Source organism: Pelmatolapia mariae, linkage group LG9 (genome assembly GCF_036321145.2).
Source record: "Pelmatolapia mariae isolate MD_Pm_ZW linkage group LG9, Pm_UMD_F_2, whole genome shotgun sequence".
Taxonomy (NCBI): Eukaryota; Metazoa; Chordata; class Actinopteri; order Cichliformes; family Cichlidae; genus Pelmatolapia; species Pelmatolapia mariae.
In genome coordinates this window covers 15,184,970-15,207,144 of record NC_086235.1, presented here as the reverse complement: position 1 = coordinate 15,207,144, position 22,175 = coordinate 15,184,970, and the positions used below count along the sequence as shown (strand labels likewise).

Sequence of the window (22,175 nt, the reverse complement as noted above, 5' to 3'; positions counted from 1 at the left end):
ATTTAATCACACGCGAGATTATGTGAATGATCCGACTGATATTCATGAAAAAGGACATGAAAGACATCTAAATAAACTCTTAAAGATGGATTTCAAGTAAATTTTAAAGCTTTGCAACACATTTCTTTTTCCGTCTACATGCTTTCCTTTGAGGTTCTGCGCTAATGAAGTAAAAAGGGCTGCTTACTGGTTTTTTCAACAATAAGAAAGGACAAAATGGGACAGGTCAGATGTCAGGTTGACTAGTATAAAAAAAATAACAAGGTGTCTGATTGGCTGCTTTGAGAATAAGCGAATAACCACCTGCATATAGAGCTGGGCTGCCTTACTGAGTTAAAACGCTACTCTTTGCCCTTTTTCTCTTTCATATCTAAAACACCCGAGGAAAAACATTTGATCAAAGACTCGTTTTTGCCTTCTGTCTCAGAGCCAGCTCTCTAGGCCGTTACATCTCACAGCGTGGCTGTACGTGTCGGGTCAGCAGACAGACTGATATGTAAAATCTGTCTCTCCTGCCCTGTCACATTGATTATTGGACCTGTGTCACTCGGTGAGGCCACAGTAACGGATAACAAGCACATAATCCTTCTCGTAATGACTGTCTAAATTTATACCTGGAAAATAAGCAGGGAGAGCTAATCAACCAAAGACTTTTCATTTCTCTAAATCCTAAAGAATTATGGAGAAAAACAATTATTTAGATTTTGACTTGAGCTTTTTTAAATTTACCTCCCCGGCAGCTGAGACAAGCCATTTGCTGGCGATAGCATTCCTACCTGTGTGTCCTCTGGCACACATCTTCAGCCATCTGAGTGCTTGAAGCTGGGAGACGTCAGAGGCGGTTACGCGTCTGTAAAGCGATCTCCAACAGCAGTTTCAACACATGCCTAAATGTAAAAGATCAGGGAAAATAAACCCTGAGCTGCAAGCACTCTCCTCATTCATCTCCCATCTCTTTCTGCTTCCCACTTCTTTAATGTCATGTCATGCTTTCATCCAAATAAGTATCTTGCTCTTTCCCTTCTCTCATCTTTACTTCAAACTTGGGCTTCCTGTTCTAAGTCCCTTGAAGCAAAGAGGGCGTTTTAAAGCCGACTCTGGAAGCTGGAAAATTGGATTTATTATTTTTTTAAATGATGAGGAATAATTTAAAGACTTCCATCCAACATCTACATGAAGAGACAACTTTTATTTTTATTTATTTATGCTCTGTGTGCTCTCCTGTGCACAAACTGAGTTTACATATATATATATATATATACTGTTGGATTGTTTTGTAGCAGCAGGAAAATAAACCAGGGCTTTTCAGCTGAGAAGAAATAAAAGTTGAAATTTTCAACTATGGCATTTAAAATTGTACAAATGAAAGTTTTTAACATTAAAAGTAGATCAAATTGGCATTAATGTGAAATGGAAACCCATTGAGAATTAACACTCAGATCTCAGAGGAGCAGTTTACACTTTGGTTTCCTCTCACTGCTGTCGGAGTAATTTTTAGTTTAAACTGTTGAAATTGAAAGATGTGATAAAGAAAACATAGCTTGAGTGGCAACTTAACAGGTAGTTGGTGGAATACTTAACAGCCGAACATGTAGCGGAATAATCTAAAACATTAATGCATCTTTAAAAAAACATTTTAATACCGTTTTTACTTTGTAAGACATGTTGAAGATTGGCATATAATGTGTACCCAAAGGTATTCTGCATTAACAGCTATCCTGCAAATGTCAGATGACAAGAAAAAAAGCCAAAGTGTTATTACAGCTGAAAAATTAAAGGTAAATGTCAAAACTTATGTTGTATCAAATGCTCTAAAGAGGAAAAAAAAGCAGACAGGAAGAACCACAGGAGATTTACAAACTAAATCAGATGAAAATTCAGGGTCCTTTGCTTGCATAACAAAAGGCTGACTCAAGAGCAGTACAAGAGAGCATTAGCTTTCCCCTTGAGCACATGTACTGTCCCCCGAATTCCCCGGGAAAGCTCCTTAGACAGTAAATGGATAGAAATTTAATTTGAGGCTATGCCTCTTGTACGTTCAGCTCAGAAAGCATTTTTACTGGCAAAAACAGCAAGGCTGGCATTGTTGTCACCAGGTGAGTTCGTCTGTGTGTGTCATCCTGGGAAGATGGGGTCCTGGTGGGTCCTCCACTGAGATCTAACACAAAGGCAGCTTAAAGCACTTTCGCTGGTATATGTGTGTCTGTCTATGGAAAGATTTTATCACCACAATAGCATCATAGCAGTGCATGATACAATAATTAAAGGTTACAGATGTATTCACTTTAGTTTATTAGGATCACTGTTAGTTACAGTAATGCAGTTCCTGCGGTTCAAAAGAAACTGACGTGGGCTGTAGTGTCAGATCCAAATGATGAGTGAATTTGAAGATCGGTGTGGTCTAACTCCTGGAAATAAAGCAGCCAGCATTCCTGTCACAGCTTTATTATTTAAAAGCATTTTGCATTTTTGACCCTTTAAGTTTTACTTGGAACTATTCACTTTTCTTATCTAAGACAAAGCGGTGCAAAACTTTTGATTGGCAGTGCTAATCCGTCAGAGTGCACAAGGTTGTATGTGTGACTGTGGAGCTTAGCACTACATCAGATTTCCTGTAATGCCAGAGACGTGGTTGTCCTCCATCTGACAGCTCATCTGCAGCAGGTCGAACACCTGTCACACTTCACTGTCTGTCAGGGAAGGTGATGGCAGACCAGCTGGTGGCCAAACTGCCCTTCAGGGCAAGCTCGCATAGTTTAAAAGGTACCCGTCGGTGGACACAGAGTGACTCAGCTGGAGGCAGAATAAAGTATTTTTTCCCCAATGTTAGACCTTTTTACCGAAACAATCTTTTGAATTTATTCAAACCATACAAGAGAGAATTTTTGTATGGACATATATTCACCTTTTTAAAATCCACATTAGGGCTGTTCGAGAAAAGAGCCGGTCTTTCTGAATACGATCCTGCACATTTGCCTTAACTTTTGAAATAAATTCAGCACATGAAAGGAAGAAAGGGACAAAATCCCCACACTGGAAAGAAGTTGAAAATTGAAAGCAGAATCTTTTGTAAAGCCCGATATGTCCTTTTAGGTGAATACATGTAGGGAAAATGAGATTTAAACATCAGAATCTTTGAACATAAAAGTAACACAAGGCATAGAGATGAAAGATCCCCAGTGGCAAGGCATTTCGATTCAACTGAACATGAATCTTATGTTCCAAAAGAGCAGGCAAAAGAGGTTTGTTAAAAAGGTACACCTGTTTAACTGCTCCTTTAGACAAATATCTAATGAGCCAATCACATGGCAGCATCTCAGTGCATGGAGTTCTATGTAGACATGGTCGAGACGACCTGTTGAAGCTCAAACTGAGCATCAGAAATGGGAAAAAAAAGGTGATTTAAGTGATTTTGAATGTGGCGTCGTTGTTGGCGCCAGATGGGCTGGTCTGAGTATTTCATAAACTGCTGATCTACTGGGATTTCCCACACACAGCCATCTCCAGGGTTTACAGAGAACGATCTGAAAAAGGGAACATACCCAGAGAGCGCAGTTCTCTTGAGGAAAATGCCATTATTGCAGTGTCTGAAAACACTGATTCGTGGAATATTTTGTCATTGGTTTGGGATAGTGTGAAATGCCACAAAATATTTCAGTATTTTTGCAAACATGGTGTGCCTAACAATATGTCCAGTGTGTGTATTAGATTCATGAACTCTAAAGGTTTAAGACTAGAAACTAAAGACCTGAGTCCAGTCATTTCTTGTGTCTTACCGTATTTCCTATATTACATTAAAAAATTAGTCATTTTTCTCATTTTGGGGGATTTTGTGGCTTTTGGTGGCTTAAACTTTTACTTATTATGTTGTTTACATAACACTTTCTGTATTGTTATCGATAACATTCTGGTGATATTAATATACTAATACAATTTTTTACATTTTCTGTAGAGCATGGTAGTATTTACAACTATGTTAAACCATGACATACTATCTTTTTTTATTCTGTCGTGTTTTGATCGGTCTCCTTATGCGTGTTTGAGATTTTAATTTGAGTATGATGCTAAATTTGTATCACATTAACAACAGGAAAGAGTAAAATGACTGGCAAAGAGGATGAAAAATGCAAACTAATGAAGACTTTACAAAGTAAGAGAAGTCTACAAATGAACTATGAACTTTCAAGGTGTGACTTTAAAGCCTGTTTTTGATGTATAAAGATACTTTTTGCACTTGTCAGACAAACGGTTAGCAGTCTCCGTGGGACAAAACATCCAATCACATCTTACTGTAACATCTGTTTTCTGCTCTGATTGTTAAGGCAGAAGGTATTTTTAGCTCCACATATTGAATAACAGCAGACACTTCTCCAGAGATTTAAAATTGAGACAAACAGACAAGCCAACAACAGAGCAAAATAGCATGACACAGCAGTAGTGCTGCAACACCGAGGGTGCTGTCAGCCGCCATCTATCCTCCAGCTACCCAGTGGACATCACGCTTCCCGCAAGGCCTCCCTGAATGCACCTTAGCCTTTTATACTAAGCAGGTAAATCAGCATTTAGGCAAGAGCACAAGCTTTGATACAAATGTTTGGCCCTGCGACAGCAGAAACACTTTTTTGTGCACTGCAGCACAACTTGCTGCGACATTAAGCAGGACCATTTGTCAAAGTGCTTCCCACCAGAAATCCCTGATGTGACGCCGCTTCCGAGGAGACGACACTTTGTAGCCTTAAAACTAGCCTTAAAACTTTTTCCACAGAAGAAACGACGACCTCTGCGTCAGCAAAAACTGCCTTCGCGTCCACACAACCTCTGCAGAAAACATTGGTTATTAAAAGCCAGCTCTCATATATAAGAAGGACACAATTTGGTTTGATGTTACTATGTCCAAATGATTCGTGTCATCTAACCAAGTGTCATGCATGAACATGAAAGCTATTTTATTTGCCTTGAGGCTTGCAGATTAAAAATGCAGCGGTGCAAGATGACTAACCAAGGGTTGTGCCTTCAGGGTATGAGCCACTTCCTACTCTTCTAGTTTTTACTTAACGCAGAACAAAAGGCTCGGGGTAGCTACCATCACAGAGGGAATAATACCATAAACATGCTTAATCCCTTCAAATAAACATAAGATGTAGCGGGGTGGGACACTGTGCTTATTTCAGCATCCTGGGGGGTCGAGGACAAAAAACAAAAGATAAATGTAGGTATCAGTGCTGCTTAACAGATGGAGAACTGCTGAATTTTTAAGGGTTGCAACCCACATAACTGATACTTGAATGCAAGTCAGGAAAGTGATGTCACCACCGAAGGAAATAACTAACCTCGGAAATCCTCTTCATCTAGTACTATTCAGTAATCTGGAATTTAAAGATGTAAGTGAGTAAAAATGTGACACTTTCCTGTGGACGTATCATCTGATAATCCAACACTGAGTATCTATGAACCACACAGCAGCTACGTCTGGAGAATAGCAGGAAACGGGGCCCTTTGGCGCATTTAGGAATGTCCGTGAAGTAGATACAGCAAGTCCGTGTTGTACCCAAGAATTTGCATCGCAAAGCAGGAAATTCATATTGTTTCCACTCTGTCTCAATGCTTCCTGTCTCAGTTAATGGGCCCCAAACACAGTTTCAGGAGAAACAGCAGAGCATACACCTCAGAATCTCCAGGACTTTCCACGCTCTGTACACACATTCCTGATTTTACCTCTTGACGCAGCCTCTTGTATCATGACAATGGCAGGAACGAAAAGCAGTAGGGATGTTTTTTGGAGGCATGGAGGGGGGTTGGGGTGTGTATTGTACCTCGTTTCCTTGAGTGGTGCAGCAGAGATTGCTGAGAGCCAGCTGGGACGAGCGAACAAGAGGAGCAACATCCGTACGGAACATCCAAGGTCCCGAGATTTCCCGCCGGGTGATGACCACGTGTCCGGAGCCCAAACAGCAAGAGAGACGGAGGGAAAGATGTCGCATTGTTCTCCTCTCTCCTCCTCCTCCTTCCCCCTCACCCACCACCATTAGTGAGACGGATTAACTCCAAGAGCTTCTAGTGTAGAGTGTGTCTGGCTCGCTGTATGCTGATACACACACAGACACTGCATCAATTAGACCTATTGTTATTCAGAGTGACAGGCGAAGGCAGATGCGCTCTACAACAACACGACCAGGACAATTGGCCTGAAGCGGGAGAATTTACTTATGGATGAGCACCCCGGTTGCTCAGTTCACCAAACAGACTAAAGCTCTAATAAGGCAATTAAATACTAAAACTGTGCGTACTGCAGCACACAACACCCAAACATGCCCGTGAAGGGCTCACCCTGAGAGCACCCTAGAGTCCTCACAGGGGTGACCTCTCCCTTCCAGCCACTACAGGAGCGAGCAGAGCAGCTGTAATGACTTGAATCAACATCTCCTGCAGCTCTGGGGCTGATGTTCACTCAGAGATGACAGATGATATGATGGCTTGGAGGCCTGACAGGGTTGACATTTTAAAGTGAGATCCTGCTGATGCTGGTCTAGTGGGAGTCCGGTTGCAGTGCAGGAGGTGTCAGAGGGGAACATGTTTGACACAACATTTGGATCAATATCACTGAGCAGAAAGCGCCCGATGAAGCGGGCACTGTAATCAGGAAAGCAGCAAACGACAAATTAGAAGTGGCAGAAACTGACAAAGTATCAAGCAGGTGTTTTCTCTCTCTCCAGTCATGGGAAAAGTGCAGATCCACGATCCATCACAGTTTGCAGATTTCTGCCCACAAAATGACAAACATGATCCTGACCTTGCAATTTGAGTGAAGGCCCATTAGGTGATCATCGTGTACAGGTTTCACTGAAATCTGTACACAATGAGGGGCAATCCATTCATCAGTCTTTCTTCCAAATGAGCTATAAATGACTATTTTCACTAACAAATAATGAAAAATGGATAAGACGTTTACCATCTTAGTTTATCTAACTGCACATTTGTTTGTGTGGGAGTTTAAGTACCTCACGATCTTGTTCGCCAGTAAGGGGAGAAGAGGGTGAGAGATTGGCAGACGGTTTGGGGGCACAGCTGCAGTGATACTGATGGTGAAAAGGCAGGCGAGCATTAAAAGTAAAGCTCTCAATTTACTGGTCGATCTGCATCCCTCACCTATGGTCACGAGCTCTGGGTAGTGACCGAAAGAACAAGATCGCAGATATAAGCAGTGGAAATAATTTTTCTCTGAAGGGTGGCTGGCCTCTACCTTAAAAAACCTACCTGAAGAGTTCAGTCATCTGAGAGGGGCTCAGAGGAGAGCCACTACTCCTCCGCATCGAAAGGAGCCAGTTTAGGTGGTTCGGGCATTTGATAAGGATACTTCCCGGGCACCTCCTGGGTGACGTGTTCTGGGCATGTCCCACACATTACATCTCTCTTAGTGATCCCCCAGACAGACTGCTGCTCCTGCGAGTCGTTCCCAGATAAGTGGAAGAAAATGTTTATATACAAGTTGTTTAAAAAACAGATGTTCCTTGAATGGCCAGTTGAAGCTGTATCTAAATGGAGTCAGTCCATTCCCATACTGAAATGGATTAATTTTTTACATGACTCTGTATAAAATCTTAAAGGATACAGGGTCATGAGAGGACTTGCGCCTATCCCAGCTGTCAGAGGATGAAAGATGGCTTCACCTAAAAAATTCATGTCACTAAATTGGACCTCTCAACAGGATGCGACTCTGTACTTTTTAGAAATATTTTTATCCAATTATCTGATGAGTCACATGACTTGCTGTGCGGTTTGCTGTACTTACAGGAATAAGTCTGTTCTCTAGTTTGTTTAGTGAGTGAAATTTAATGTTTATTTTATTTGTACAATAGTGTGCAAAGGTCTTGAGCCGCCCCTCATTTCTTTATACTTTGCTTCCAAGGAGACAGACTTTCTTGTTGTTATTTTAAAAGTGTTTTCGAGCAGCAGCTCTCCAGGGTTTCTGAAGGTCTCTCAGAGTTTTGTTCCTGACCATTTCAGAGGAATATTTTTGTTGGAAAGCTGCTTAACGCGGACCTATAAAATACTCACTCTTTAAAAAAAGTACCTAACTCAAGGGATGAACCAGTGTTGTGTCTACAAATAAAAGACAACTTAGCAAAGAACCCATTTTAAATAGTATCTTTAGGTACTTTGTTACTCACAAAAACACAATTTGTTCCAATTTCTTTATATGAATCTACATAAAAAGTCAGTTTGACAGGGATACCATTGTGTTTTTCTACCAACAAAATTATTCCTAAAGAGCTTTTAGCTGAATACTTGGCATTTCTCCAGCAGAAAAGTATCAGAAAGTCATGTTCAGTTGATCCATCTACTGTTCACTGAAGCCTGATCAGACATGGTCTTAGTTGGTGGCTTCCAAGAAGCCAATCTTAAAGAAGGGAAACAGGAAGTAAACTTAAGGTATGCCAGATATGCAATATAATATACAAGAACTGGACTGAAAATCAGTGGCAACAGCGCTGATGGAATGATGAATCCACATTTGAGATATCTGGTTGAAATCTGTAGTTGTCCATATATGTTGAGGAAGTCAGGAGAGAGGTACAACAATGAGTTTCTACAGCTATTTGTAAAACACAGTGGAGGCTTTTTCATAGCTTGGGGCTGCATTTCACCCAATGGTGTTGGAATTATGAACACAGAAAAGAACCAACAGAGTTTGATCCACCATACAGTACCATCTCAAACGCATCTGACTGGGAACAGCTTTATTTTTTGTATGTCAATGTCCCCCCCAAAAAACAACTGCCAATGGAGAAAAGCACAAAGTGGAACAAAATCAGTCATGGATTGGCCTCCCGAGAGTCTGCACCTCAGCATTACTGAAGCAGTGTGGAATCATCTTGACAGAAAACAGAACAAATGACAGAAACATCCAGAAAGAAGAGCTTTGAAGGTCCTTAAAGAAGCTTGGAGAAATATTTCTGAAGCCTGCTTAAAGAAATGACAGGAAAGCTTGTCTAAGAGATTTCTGGCTGTGTTAAAGAATAAAAATGTTCCAAATACAGACTGTCAAGCTTGTTAGAAGTGAACACATTGTTTTTGCTTTACATACTGTATGTCTGCACATTTTAACATTCCCAATTCTCCAAAGCAAAATATAAGGAAATGAAGGGTGGTTCAAGACTTTTGCACAGTACTATATTATATCCCCGGTTAGCAGATATTTCTATCTGTGTTGCACGCATACTTTGTGCATTTTATTAACCAGCTAACTGGCGTTAGCTAATAACTTGATACTTAACCTTTAAGTTAAAATGTGTTCAAGTCTGGGTCCAAAAAACAATACTGCAATAGCCAAAATAACACCCTTGAGGCTTCAAAACAGTTGTCCACAAATAAATGGGTGATGTTACCATAGAAACTTCTATCTTGCATTTATTAATTGACTGTTTTTGATCAACAGTCTATTAGACAAACACTTAAGCATAAAATTTACTGCACTAAAGCCTTCATGAAACATCTAGCGCCTTATAAATTCTCAATTTTTTGTGCCTAAAATGTCCAATTACACGCAGCCACTATTTTCTTCGTTGACAAAAATAATCCTTGCGAAACTGGGTTGATAATTGCTGTCCTGCTTACAGTGTCAGGCTGAACTGCTGTGAACAAAACAAGCCAATTATTCTGAAACCATTTTGATTTTTTCTTCAGAACACACAGGATCTGAGCCTTGCTAATAAGCCTCGCTTTCATAACTCTAACACCCCAGACCAAGAGAGCACAAGTTATAACAGGATTCGTGTGCTGAGTAACACAATGATGGTGGTTATTTTCACTGAGGTTTGGAGCTCCATTTAACCTGACGCAAGAGGATCAAGATTAGGGTGCAAGCGCCTTAGAGGAACATTTTTTAAATACATGGGCTTGTTCCTATAGGTGTGAAGTAACATCAACAACTGAAGAAATTGATGCACGTACTGTATAAGTGGCTTTAGGATGGATTACACTCAAACAATATCCATCAAATATCTCCCGCTGATGCCAATCTGAAAAATAATGAAGCAATCAGTGCAACCACTCAGCATGCTAATTACCAACGCCAGCCCAGGACACCCACCGGCAGCTTCTCAGAGTGTGTGTATGTGCATGTGTGTCAGTTTTAAAAATGCTTTCCAGGAGAAAAATGTCTCACCAATAGACATTTAATTACCAGAGGATGAGGTGCTTTGGTTCTCCCGTGCCATTATTCACGGCTGAATTAATGAATAGGTAAACAGCAGAGGAACAAGGCAGACTCTGCGTGGTTTGGATGATATCTGCAACACCCCTGCTCACACAGTCAGCAGTGTTTATTATGAATGAAGAAGCGGTTAAAAACAAGGGATGGAGCAAGAACTGTGGGTGCTTCAGACAGTTTATGATTAAGTGATGAACCACAGATGGTCCACGCCTCTTAGTTTTTACATGAAACAGGTGAGAAAATTAACAGTGTTTAAAAAATGATTGCTGTTTTCATCGGATAATTACACGGGATTATCATAAATTTTTAAGACTCCCATCAGGGGACAAATAAGGAATGAGTGACAAATTACAGAAAAATCTACACGAAAATAGTTAACAAGCGACTGTAACTAAGTAACTGGAGGAATAAACGAGATTTTTAATCAAAAAATTATAGAAACTGCAATGCATTTGTCATTAAACTTTGAACTCAAAGGTTTGTTTGCTGGACATGAATGGCAACTTTCATGAGGAGTCATCAAAAAGACAGCTTGGATCTGGAAAAACACCCGAACTGTGAACAACATAAGAACCACCAAGGCTCAAGCCTGCCATGAACTGGTAGAGTATGGACCAAGAAGGAAGATCTTGCTTCAAAATACCTTCAAGCTTGCCTAAAATTTGCAGCTGCTCGTTTGGACAAGTCAGATCCTTCTGGAACATTGTACCAACTGTTAAGCATGGTGGTGGTAGCATCATGCCAGTGGTACTGCACCATTGCACAAAGTGGAGGGAATAATGAAGGAGGGCTACCTCCAAATTCTTCAACTTAACCTCAAATCAACAGTTAAATGGTTAATGGGCACAGTTGGGTTTTCCCATAGGAAAATGATCCCAAACACACATCAAAACTGGCTTTGGAATGGATGAAGCAGGTTAACATGAATCAAAACCTAATTTATATGTTTCACAGTAATTTCCCTCCACACAAGATTTAGTTCAATACATTTTTTGTTTTCTGGACCTTCAGCTTCAGGATCTCTGACATCCAGTTTCCACTATTGATAGGCCAGTTAATTAATCTAGTAAAGTATCAGTTTAATAAATGATACATATACAGCCAGTACTTTAGTCTGTGTACTGGCTTACTCTCCAATTTACACTTTTGATTAGGCAAATTTAACGTTTTTCCTTTAGAGTTGCTCAGATGTCATTCTGACCTTGGATGAGGTTATGTAAAAAATTTACATAAGTGCCTTTCATCCATGCAGTGGAGCTGAGGCAGCAGTTGTTTCATTTTAACAATGATTTTGTAAGTAGAAATTTTAAGTTAGGTCAAGATTTCTGCCAAAGCAATGACATAAAAACAGCAAATCTACAGTTTTTTTTAAATATGTTCAGCTCACTCCACATATTTTCAGGGCTGAATATTGTAGTATCAGTATATATTTGTCTTAATATGTACACAACAACCAAAATAACTCGTGAACTACTTTGATGACCAGTGAACAAAATGATTGATATTAGTCTTTGTTAGCTGCTCTCGGCTTGCAATTATTTTTTGGAAGAAAATTCCTGGGCTTACCAATGAGGAGAGTGACAAAAGCAAACAAACTGCTCCAGACAAAATGAATGTCAATGGCATTCCAGTGGCCTGTTTACAGCTATCGTAGTTAAATGTCAAATGGTTGGCCCCGCGGGGAGACCGAGCTGGCTGGGAGCAAATTTGTAGGTGTCTCCATGTCTCTGCCTCCATCATTCCACCGCTTCTCTCTTCTCTGTGATGCCGGACATGGGACAATATGGCGGCATGAGCAGTAGCATCTATTATTAGTTGAAGAGTGAAGAATGGAGCGAGTCCCCAGGGGAAGGCAGAGGTGGCAACCAAACCTCACGGACATTATTTTAGGAGTTTGTGTGTTGACAGTTGTGCGGGAGAGGAATTGTTTGCCACTGATGACAAAGCTTTGTTTGCGTCTCAATTTAAAGGAGCATTCCAGTGGTTTTTTGCACATTGTTTCTGTTGATAACTATAACAACACAGCTAACCAGAATCTAAAACATGCAAACCAAACTGTAAATTTCTTACACATTCCAGACATTCACTACAGTCTGTAAATTACATTTACATTTTTTAAGCTGTGGAAGTCGGCCTCAGCAATATCAGCAATGCAAATAGTCAATGGATGAATAAATGTCATCTGCACTTTGGAGTGCAAACACAAAAAATTAAACCCAGTTGGAAGGAGAGGAGGCAGAGAAATGGTCCAGCTTTTATAACCTGGAAGGCCTGAGTGAACTGAATTACTTGACAGGCCTCCCACGTGAGCCAGTTACCCTCTAAGGTTGGGATTATGCTGTGTACACACACAGCTGCAAAAACCACAGGTGCTTTGTTGTTCTTGTTATAATACCTTGTCCTTGCTATGCTCCTTAGCATGCTACTTAGTATAACTGTGTTGTCACAAAAAGCTGAAGAGCTTGCAGGCGTCCACAAGTCTAATCACGACCCTCGCATTCTTGTGGATACAGAAAATATCCACTTCACACTACCAATGCAGAATGGCTTCAAATCATTTTCTATAAAGTCAGTGACATGAAGCTACAAACGGGCAGCTGACCAACTATGTTCAGCAGTGCAAAGACGCAAGGAAGCTTCAGCCATCAAATACTTCAATATTCACACACAAGAAGCCCAGGGATGATGTAGCTGCCCACACTTGGTTGTTCTATAACTTTGATGCTTGTAATATAACTTTAGCATAGCATTTCAGAGGAGGGCTAGGACCCTAGACTGTGTATAAAAAATGTTGCGTCTTCCTGGTCTGAAAGGAGAAGCCTGTGTGAGTGGCTTTAACACGCATTTTTTAAATGGCCAATTAATTGGTTGCAAAAAAGAACTCGGGCTGTCTATGAGAAAATGGATCTCGGGCCCTTGCTCTTTGACCTCAGCGAACACTTTCCTGACTTCCTGGGCTCATTTCACTAGTTTAAAGTCCTACTAAATAAAACATGCTGTCTCTGTCCCCACCGGAGACATCAAAGCAGCATCCACCCTGGAAGCGATCCACAGTGACGGAGCGACCGGAGACTGTAGAAAACGAATGGCATTCAACAACGGGGCAAATAACTGCTGGCGGCGCAAAGGGGGCGGGACCTGAGATAAACTCTTCCTACTTCAAATTGCTCCCACAAGTGCTTAGAGGGGAGTTGGAATGTGTGCTCATAACATACTGATTTATTATTTATTTTAATTTTACCTTTTAAAATTGCATCTTAAACTTCTGTGCTGCTATATCTCTATAGAGAAGGAGAAAAAACAGGGTTGCTCATTGGCTAACAAATTGTCATTAAAATTGTCATTGTCAACGCCCGGACCAGGACTTCATTAACCAATGGGAGACATCATAGAGCTTCAGATGTTTGGAAATGAAACAGTCATGTAAGAATACTATGAAAATGAAGGAGTCAAATACTGGTCTAAACCTGTCTCTCTCTATATATATAAATACATATAAATACTTGTTTATATGGTTATTTTTGTTGTATGTCTGTGCAACTCAGTTCAAATAAAATCCCATTGCACATTCACTAGCAGTTAGCATCCAGACTCAGTGCAGAAGACAGTACTATACAGTTAACTTACTGTTAATGGATTAGATGTTTGCAACACACAGGGACTCGAATGCATTAATTTCTAAAGAAATTTATATCTCTCGTTGATATCTTGTTATCTGTATTTACACGTGCTGCCTAAGCCAATAGAGAGATTTTAGAATTATAAAATGACAGAGCCTAAATTTACAAAAACATACATATGGTCCTGCAAGAGCACATTATGCAGAGGAAACAAGAAAAATGTGGTTATTACAGTAGCAGCAGATGCATAAACTCTCATTACAGCGCTGAAAGGGAGCAGAAAAATAACTGCAGTTACTACAGCATGTTTGACATATCGAGCTGCAGTGTGTTTACAGCCCAAACAGCCCGTGGAGCGACCAGTGAGTCCAATTTATTTGCGGCTTCTGACAAACCCAAAACGTCAAGTCATCCCTTCTCCCCAAAGGACACCCTCACTCTCCTCTTTTGCGAGGGAGGAGAGGGGATGAGAGGAGGAGAGTCATTCCAGCAGCTTCAGTGGCAGTTTCATTGGGTTCGTGCTGCCTTTCATTCACTGCACTGCTATTCTGTATATGAGATAATCTGGGTGTGAACATGGATCTTGTGGGCAAGCGGTCCCGGGCCTTCAATTTGTCGGGGTGGAAATGTGAAAGACGGACAAGGCTCACATCAATTTTTTAAATGGGCCTTGTTTATAAAAAAAAACAACAAAAACAAAACTGATATCTGTCCAGTTGCTGTCCAGTCAGATTTTGCTGTTGCTACAACGTTGCTTCTGTCTGCTGCCAATCCTGCCACTCCAGCATCAACATCCTCCCCACACAATAAAGCCACAGTCTCCATGGTGATGTACCTGACACCGTTACCAGCATCACAAACACATTCACAAACAAACACACACAAAACAAGCAAAATCCCACTGTGTCACTTGACAGCTTTTTTTTTTTTTGCCGCTCTGTGTATAGTAATTAATTTGTGGGGCCGCCTCGCTCCATCTTATTCTCTATTAATGCTGTCTCAGATTACCAGGCAGCTTTTTAGCCTCCTGAAGACACAAATCTCCGAGCCTAGAGAGGCAGACGGGGGACAGAATGGAAGGAAACTGTATAAGCCTCTCTGTCTAATTGTGGGTGACAAGTGCTGATATTTTCATATTTGAGGCGTTCTCCCAGAGGTGGTTAATGATTAGCTTACAATGAAATGTCAGCTCCTGTGACACCTTTGGATAAGAGGACATCAGAGTCATACTCGCCAGTTTTGTTCGAATTTTGAACTGTTAGCTGTCTGTATAAATCAATTCCAGTGTTATTCTTACTGATTTTCATCAGTTGTACAAAACTGTAAAAAAGTCTTGAGCCACCCCTCATTTCTTTATAAGAAGGAGGACATGCCAGACTTTCTCCTAATCTTTTTAAAGGTCTTTTATGGTTTTCCACTCTTTTTCAGTCCAGTGCTTCTACATGACCATTTTCAGGAGAATGCTTTTTTGTCTGATTAGCTGCTTAATCCTTACCTGTGAATCATTTCAAAGTGAAAAACGCACCTGATTCAAGGGATAAACCAGTCATGTCGCTACATATAGCATATAACAGTTTTACATTTTGAATTGTATTTTTAACTGTATATTTTGTAATTTTGAAGATGATTTGAAAAAAAAAAAAAACTATTACTTGAAAACTTGAATAAGTGGCAGATTCTGAAAGACATGTTCTTAAGAAAATGTACATACCTGGATAGAAAAAAACACCATGAAATACTATGAGTCTTTAGGATTACTGAAGCAGTGTGGGATCATCCAGACAGAGAATTGAACAAAAGACAGCCAAGATCCAAAAAAGAGCTTTGAATGTCCTTCAAGAAGTCTGGAGAACAATTCCTGAAACTACATAAAGAAATGACAAGAAAGCTTGACTAGAAGAGTTCAGGCTGTGTTGAAGAATAAAGGCGGTCACGTTGACTTTCAGGCTCATTAGAATTGTACAAATTCTGTTTTTGCCTTTTTGACAGTATTTCATGTTTCAATAAATCGCTGCACCTATATAAAGAAACAAGGGGTGGCTCAAGACTTTTGCACAACAGTGTATTTCATGTACTTAACCATTAAATGTAGCCACCTTCTTCTCTTGCTGATCTATAGCCAAAACATTTGATAGTTAATTCTTCGCTCATTTTTTAACAGATTACAGATATACTGTTACCAGTGTTAGAACTGTATTAACTTTTTTAATAGTACTGACTAGTATTACTCATGTATTTTAATAATTTTTTGTCTTTACTTACCATTGTTTTTCGTTAACTGTTAACATTTCTGCTGAAACTTGTCAAGGTCCACATTTTACGATTAGCTGATTTAATGTTTTCATATACTGCTTAGCTGCTGCAAAGGTACCCCCTGGGGTACTTGTATGAAATGGTGGAAATCCCTGATATAACCTTAAGAGTTTCTTGGGAAAGAAATCTTTCCTGTTCTTTTGTTACGAAGTACAATCTGGCACAAAGTGCACTCTGTTACACTCGAACAAATCATTTTCCTATCTCCTACATATTTCCTTTTACCTCATGCGACCTTGCTCCGGACTTGGCTCCCACTTTGCTAACTGTGTATAAAGAACATCAGTTCTGCTACTCTTCAGCCCTTCAATCAGACTCTCCAGCATCCATGAAATGAGCCATATGGGGCATGGTCAGGGCATAGAAAGAAAGCAACGGTTTTATATACTCTGGAGCTTTTCTTTTCCTGGCTCCCTCTGCGTAGATGCAGGCATTTTGAACAAGGGTAGTGTAAGTGCTAGGCCTGGCAGCTGGCTGTAAATACACATACTGTGTGTTTGGACAAGGAAATGCTTTGATTTGCAGAACAAGAAGAGTAAAGATGACCTGGCATTTAGGACAAGACAGGGGAGTTGTTCCCCCTCATCACCTCAATCCACAAGAACAATTAGCTGCTGACAGTGACACAGGGGCCCAGTAATAAGCTCTAACATGGCGGGGGGGGGGGGGGGGGGCACTTCATTCCCAAGCATATGGTGCCACTTTAATCTGCAGCCTCTATCAGACGAGTCTGGCTGGTAGACAAAGTTTCTTTTAACTGATTACGTGCTCAAAAGCTTTGAGGCGAAGATAAGAAGCAAAGGACACACAATGTAAGAAATTCAAAGTCAGACTGACACGGGTTAGCAATTTCCAAATCAGAGGATCTTTATGCTTTTTGGTGGTGCAAGAAGTTCAGAGCTGCTTTTGGACATATTCAGATTCAAGAAGTTGCCAAGGAAACTAGAACCTCTGTTTTTTTTTTGTTTTTTTAACCTGATGGAAAAGCACTTTCCACAACGGCAGGGCTGCGATTTGCTTCCTTGTTATCTGTGGTCACAACCTGCCATCCATTAGAGGTTCTGACTAATCCTCATAGGTGAGCCTCACACCTGGTAATCACTGGGCTAACACCTTCTAGTATTGTCCCCCTTCATCACGCAGGCCAGCAGGCTGGGTATTGCAGTGGTAGCATGCAGCTCCCCCAGGACTTCTCATAATCCTATTAGCCCCAGTCATCTGAAATGCATTAAAAAAATGTGCTGATTGATCCTAAACCACAAACCTTCGGCGTCTTGATCGCACCTCTCGATGTTTCACTTTTCACATGTGGGTTTAACAAAGTGGGATCCTTCTTCTGCGTCTAGTTTATTTTGCATGTGACAGAGAGACAGTTGGATTAAAGAGGCTCTCAGATGGTACCGAAGAAAATCAAACGCTGTTCAAACAGGATTCTGTAAGAGCAAAATATGCTGAGCAACTGCGTCGTTTAAAGAACTTGACTGTGGAAAAAATAAAACACTCGTATAGACTGCAGGGGTAAAGAACAGAGTTAGGCCAATCAATTATGACCTCCTTATAAACAAATATGCCTCATTTCTTAGATTTCTTACAACTTTATATTGACTAAATCTATATTAAATAACCTGTGTGGCAAAGTATGGGGAAACACCAACAAGACTACACTCATCAGCCACTTTATTAGGTACAGCTTGCTATTACTGGGTTTTTTTTTACCTTCTTAATTCTGCAAACATGCTGCAAATGCTCTTCAGAGATTTTGCTCCATGTTGACATGAAAGCATCACACAGATGTTGAAGATTTGCCTGCTGTACCTCCGTAATAAGAGTCTCCTGTTCCACCACATCTCAAAGGTGCTCTACTGGATTGAGATCAGGTGACTGTGGAGGCCTTTTGAGTACAGTGAACTCATTGTCATGTTCAAGAAACCAGGAGATGGATATACTGTGGTCATAAAGGGATGGATATGGTGAGCAACAATACTCCCCAGGTGGTACTAAGGGGCTCAAAGTGTGCCAAGAAAATATCCCTCACACATTACACCACCAGCAATGTGAACCATTGATACAAGGCAGGATGGAGCCATGTTTTCATGTTGTTTATGACCATAATATTTGAATGAGACAGCAGAAATCAAGGCACTTCAGACCATGGAACGCTTTTCCACTCTTCCATTGTCCTATTGTGGTGAGCCCACGTGAATTGTATCCCAAGCTTCCTGTTCTTAGCTTTAAGGAGTGGCTCTAAAAAAGGTCATATTTTGCAAAATGAATATAATGTTGCATTCAGCAGGACTTAAAACCAAAAACTGAGATCATAAAACTCGTACAGAAAATATTTACGGATCAGCTGAGAGGAATGATTGTTTTCCTTTAGGCTTCTTTACTATTAGACTTCATTTTTTCATCCCCTGCAGGATGTTTAGAAGAATGGAGATTTAAGCAAGTTCAGAACTGGCTTCATTTTTTAAGACACAAAACCTATGTCCATCATTTATTACAGATTATCTGACACAGCACTTTACAGCATTTTTTGACATACATGACAAAATTCATTAGGTACTAGAAATACTGGAATAAATATCAGGACATCTTCAGAGTGATTAGCATGCATCTGCTGAGAACACTGAATATCTGAACTAGATTTTACGACAACCCTTACAACAGTGTTGGATATATTTCAGTCTTGAGCATTGTTGTGGACTGAAAAACAGACCAACATTTTCATCCCTAGAGCCAATCTGACAGCTGGTCTAAAAATAGCACGTTTGCTGTTGGGGATGTTAAACATGCAGAGCTATCAAACAAAGTTGATCAAGCTAAAACCCCTGAAAGCACCATCATTTTGCAGTAGACTGACTGTGTGGAAAACAAAAGATTTTGGCATTATTCTCTCTGTCGTTTTTCGTTTATGGAGCTTTTAGTGCTCCGGACGCCATCAAACGCTCCTAAAAAAATCGTTAACCCCTCTTACACAACACATTCGCAGCAGCTTTTAACTTTGATAGAGCTTATGGACCCTTTTCCGCCCCTTGGGTCCCTCTTGGTATGGAGGGTGACCATCAGTGGATCAGTGGGTGGAGGTCCAGATTGGAGTGGCATGACTGCAGCTGGGGAATGCGAGGAATTCCTCTTGTAAACACCTCATGCTCGGACAGTCCCCACACACTTATCTCCCTGTGCCCATCGCCCCCCTTTAATCATCGTAATGGTTAGTTATTCATTACCATTCTGTTTGAATTTCCTGTGACCTCTGCTTGCTGTGGGCAGGTGGGTCTTCTGCTGCTGCCAAGAACTGAAACCCTTTGTTTACCTGAGGCACCACATGGTATATTATTCACTTTGATACCCCCCAGTGGGCAAATAGAGCCTGTTCTGATACTACTGTATACAGTATGCTGGATTTCAAATGTCAACACCCTGAAAGAGAGCCGCTTTTTCTTTCCTTTCTTCTTTTTTTATTTAGAAGTCAGGCTGTTTTTCTCGAGCCCCGTCTCCTTCTGGTCCTATGGGAGCACTCTTTAACTGATAGGATCATAACCGGCTCTGGGGTAAACTTTATTTTTCTTCTAGGTTGAATAGAGCGGCTTTTGGTTTCTTTCAGCGTGCCACCTTCCCCTGCAGTTCCTGTTTATGAACCCCCTCTCGGTTTAATGAAAGTAATTTCCAAAGCAGCTAAGGGGCCTTCGTTAATACTGGATGGCATTTAGAGAACACAGGAAAAGAAACACAGGCGCAAGCTGGCTGGCTTTCCTTCCTTTGCTAAGGTAAAATCCTGTTTTGGCCACTTGCTGTTTTGTCGGACTGGAGGAAGGTGCAAAGTCCATTTAGAACACATAATGTGCAGCGTGAGGGGGCCCATGAGGGCTGCATTCCAACTCATAGTGTACCATTCTCTACCAGTCATGAGGGACGCCTGCTTACAAGTACAGGACCAGCTCACACCGTCATAGCCACATTCCCTTAAAACGTTCCCATCAGTTTGACTTCAGTTTGCAAGAGTCAGAAACCAGATGTCCCTTTCCCAGGAAACTCCCTGATAAATTTGTGTGCAGCTCTGGATGTGATAGCTGATATTTTCTGGTTGTTTTTCGGTGTTAATGTTGGCTTTTCCTGACATTTCTGATAAGAAAGTAGCTGTGGATTCTTTTCACCTCCTGGTCACTGCAAATTCCTTCTAAAGTTGACAGTAGATAGGAGTGGAAAGGCGTTGAAATGACCGACACTTTGACCTTCATAATAATACAGGGATCAGAAAGAAGTGGCGGGATTTGTGGGCGGTAACCTGTCATGTAACCTATTGTTTGCAGTTTATGTATTTGAACAAGTTGTTGAAGGCTTTCTACCTTTGAGCAGTCGCATGTGACAGAAACATGAATGACATAGAGTAAAAACAGAGAACAGATGGAAAAAATGGCTAAATTTACTTCTCAATATTTGGTGTTTTAGCAAAGACTGTACATAAAAGATGTATTGTGACATTACCCATTATAGGCTCTGATTTTAGAGCCCCAATCAGGCCATCGCTATTTTGTCTTCTGAGTAAAGATACGGACTGAGAAACAGGGCTGTGCTATATCATTATCATCTTTGACGACCATTGATAAAGGTGTGACAACATCAACGACGTAGCGATGCCATATGTTTACTTTTCCCTTTTTTCTGTTTTATTATGTGATAATATTGTGCATCTCCTCATTATGTACAAGGTTAAGCTACTTTAGTTACTGTTAAACTTATGCTGTGTCACTACTACTGCACTACAATGCTGCTGCTGGTACCTTGATAGACTCACACTTACTAAGTAGTCTATCATCAATCACAGTAGCTCACTGTAAAAGAATGGAAAATGTACTTTATTTTGTTTGCAACAATAACTCCATTGATAAAACATCCTTCAGTCCTTTTTTCCCACATAACCATAAAAATCATTATTTCCTTTAAATACCTGGATATAATTTTAAGTCTATATCACCTCCTAGCCAAGAACAGCCAAGAACAGAGCAAACTCAATGCAATATTAGCATAAGAATTACTCAAACCCTAAAACTGTACGTTGAATAATCATCTATTTTACTTTAAAAAGAAAGTATATCCTGTTGTGTTAAATAAGATGTCAAACTTGTGATGGCATAAACTCACTGGAAAGGTGTTTCCTGAGGTCTTGATCAAGTGAATACCAGAGGAATTTTCCTGTAAACTTCTAAACAATGACTGCTTTTTGTAACCAAAGTAGTCGCCACTCTATTGGCCAACAGAAATAATGCAGATTTAAGGCACTTACTCAATTCAGTTCACAACAGTGATCACTTCTAATATTATAAGACCTGACAATACGAGGAGAAAAGAAAAAAAAGAAGAAAGCTCAAATATCTAAACAACTGTTCCCCAAATTGCTCAAAACAACAAACAGTTGATCTACTACAATGCTGTACTAATAATTCAGGTTATGTGAAGGTTAACAGATCAATTAATTACCCAGTTTGAGCACTAGATTTGGGATACTGTGACTAAAACTTGAAGTTGTTTTAACATCAACCTCTAACTACAATCAATCAGTTAATTAAGTCCAAAAATGCTGAAAAATAAAAGGTCTCTGAACTCTTGATGCTAATTGAAGCCAAGCTTTAAACTGAGTGACCGCGTGACACGAATAACTGTCCTTACTTCTAGTTACATTAGACAAATGACAAAAACAGCAGTATTACGTAAAACTGGTCCCCAAGCATCGTGGACAAAGAATAAATGTCCTCATTAGTGTTAAGTGCTTTGCTCATATGTTTCCTAATACCCATTCATGGTATCACAGCATGTCAGCTCGCACCGAGGAAGCTGTCAGCCGCAGATGTCAATACCCCTGCTGACCCTGCTCCCTCCCCCCCAAACCATTGCACACATGGCACTGGAGGATTGTCCCCCCAGAACAAAGGAGTGGGGGGTTTCTGTGGAGGACGAGCAACCAAACATTCCCGTTACAATGGGGAGAGTGGCCGGCAGGTTCAATTAGCACACACTTTAAACTGTTCTCT

At 40.5% G+C, this 22,175-nt stretch overlaps 1 protein-coding gene across 4 annotated transcripts in view; it reads right to left on the bottom strand.

The window, feature by feature from the left end:
• The window catches only part of tmem108 (transmembrane protein 108), a 61,781-nt gene that overhangs the window by 38,413 nt on the left and 1,193 nt on the right, over positions 1–22,175 (bottom strand). Inside the window, exon 1 of one of the 4 annotated variants that reach the window (XM_063483400.1) lies at positions 5,814–6,003. The exons of the other annotated variants lie outside the window; for them this stretch is intronic. The gene's annotated coding sequence lies outside the window, so the exon portion shown is untranslated. Of the gene's footprint in view, positions 1–5,813; positions 6,004–22,175 lie in introns of those variants that run through there. 4 annotated transcript variants of the gene reach the window in all.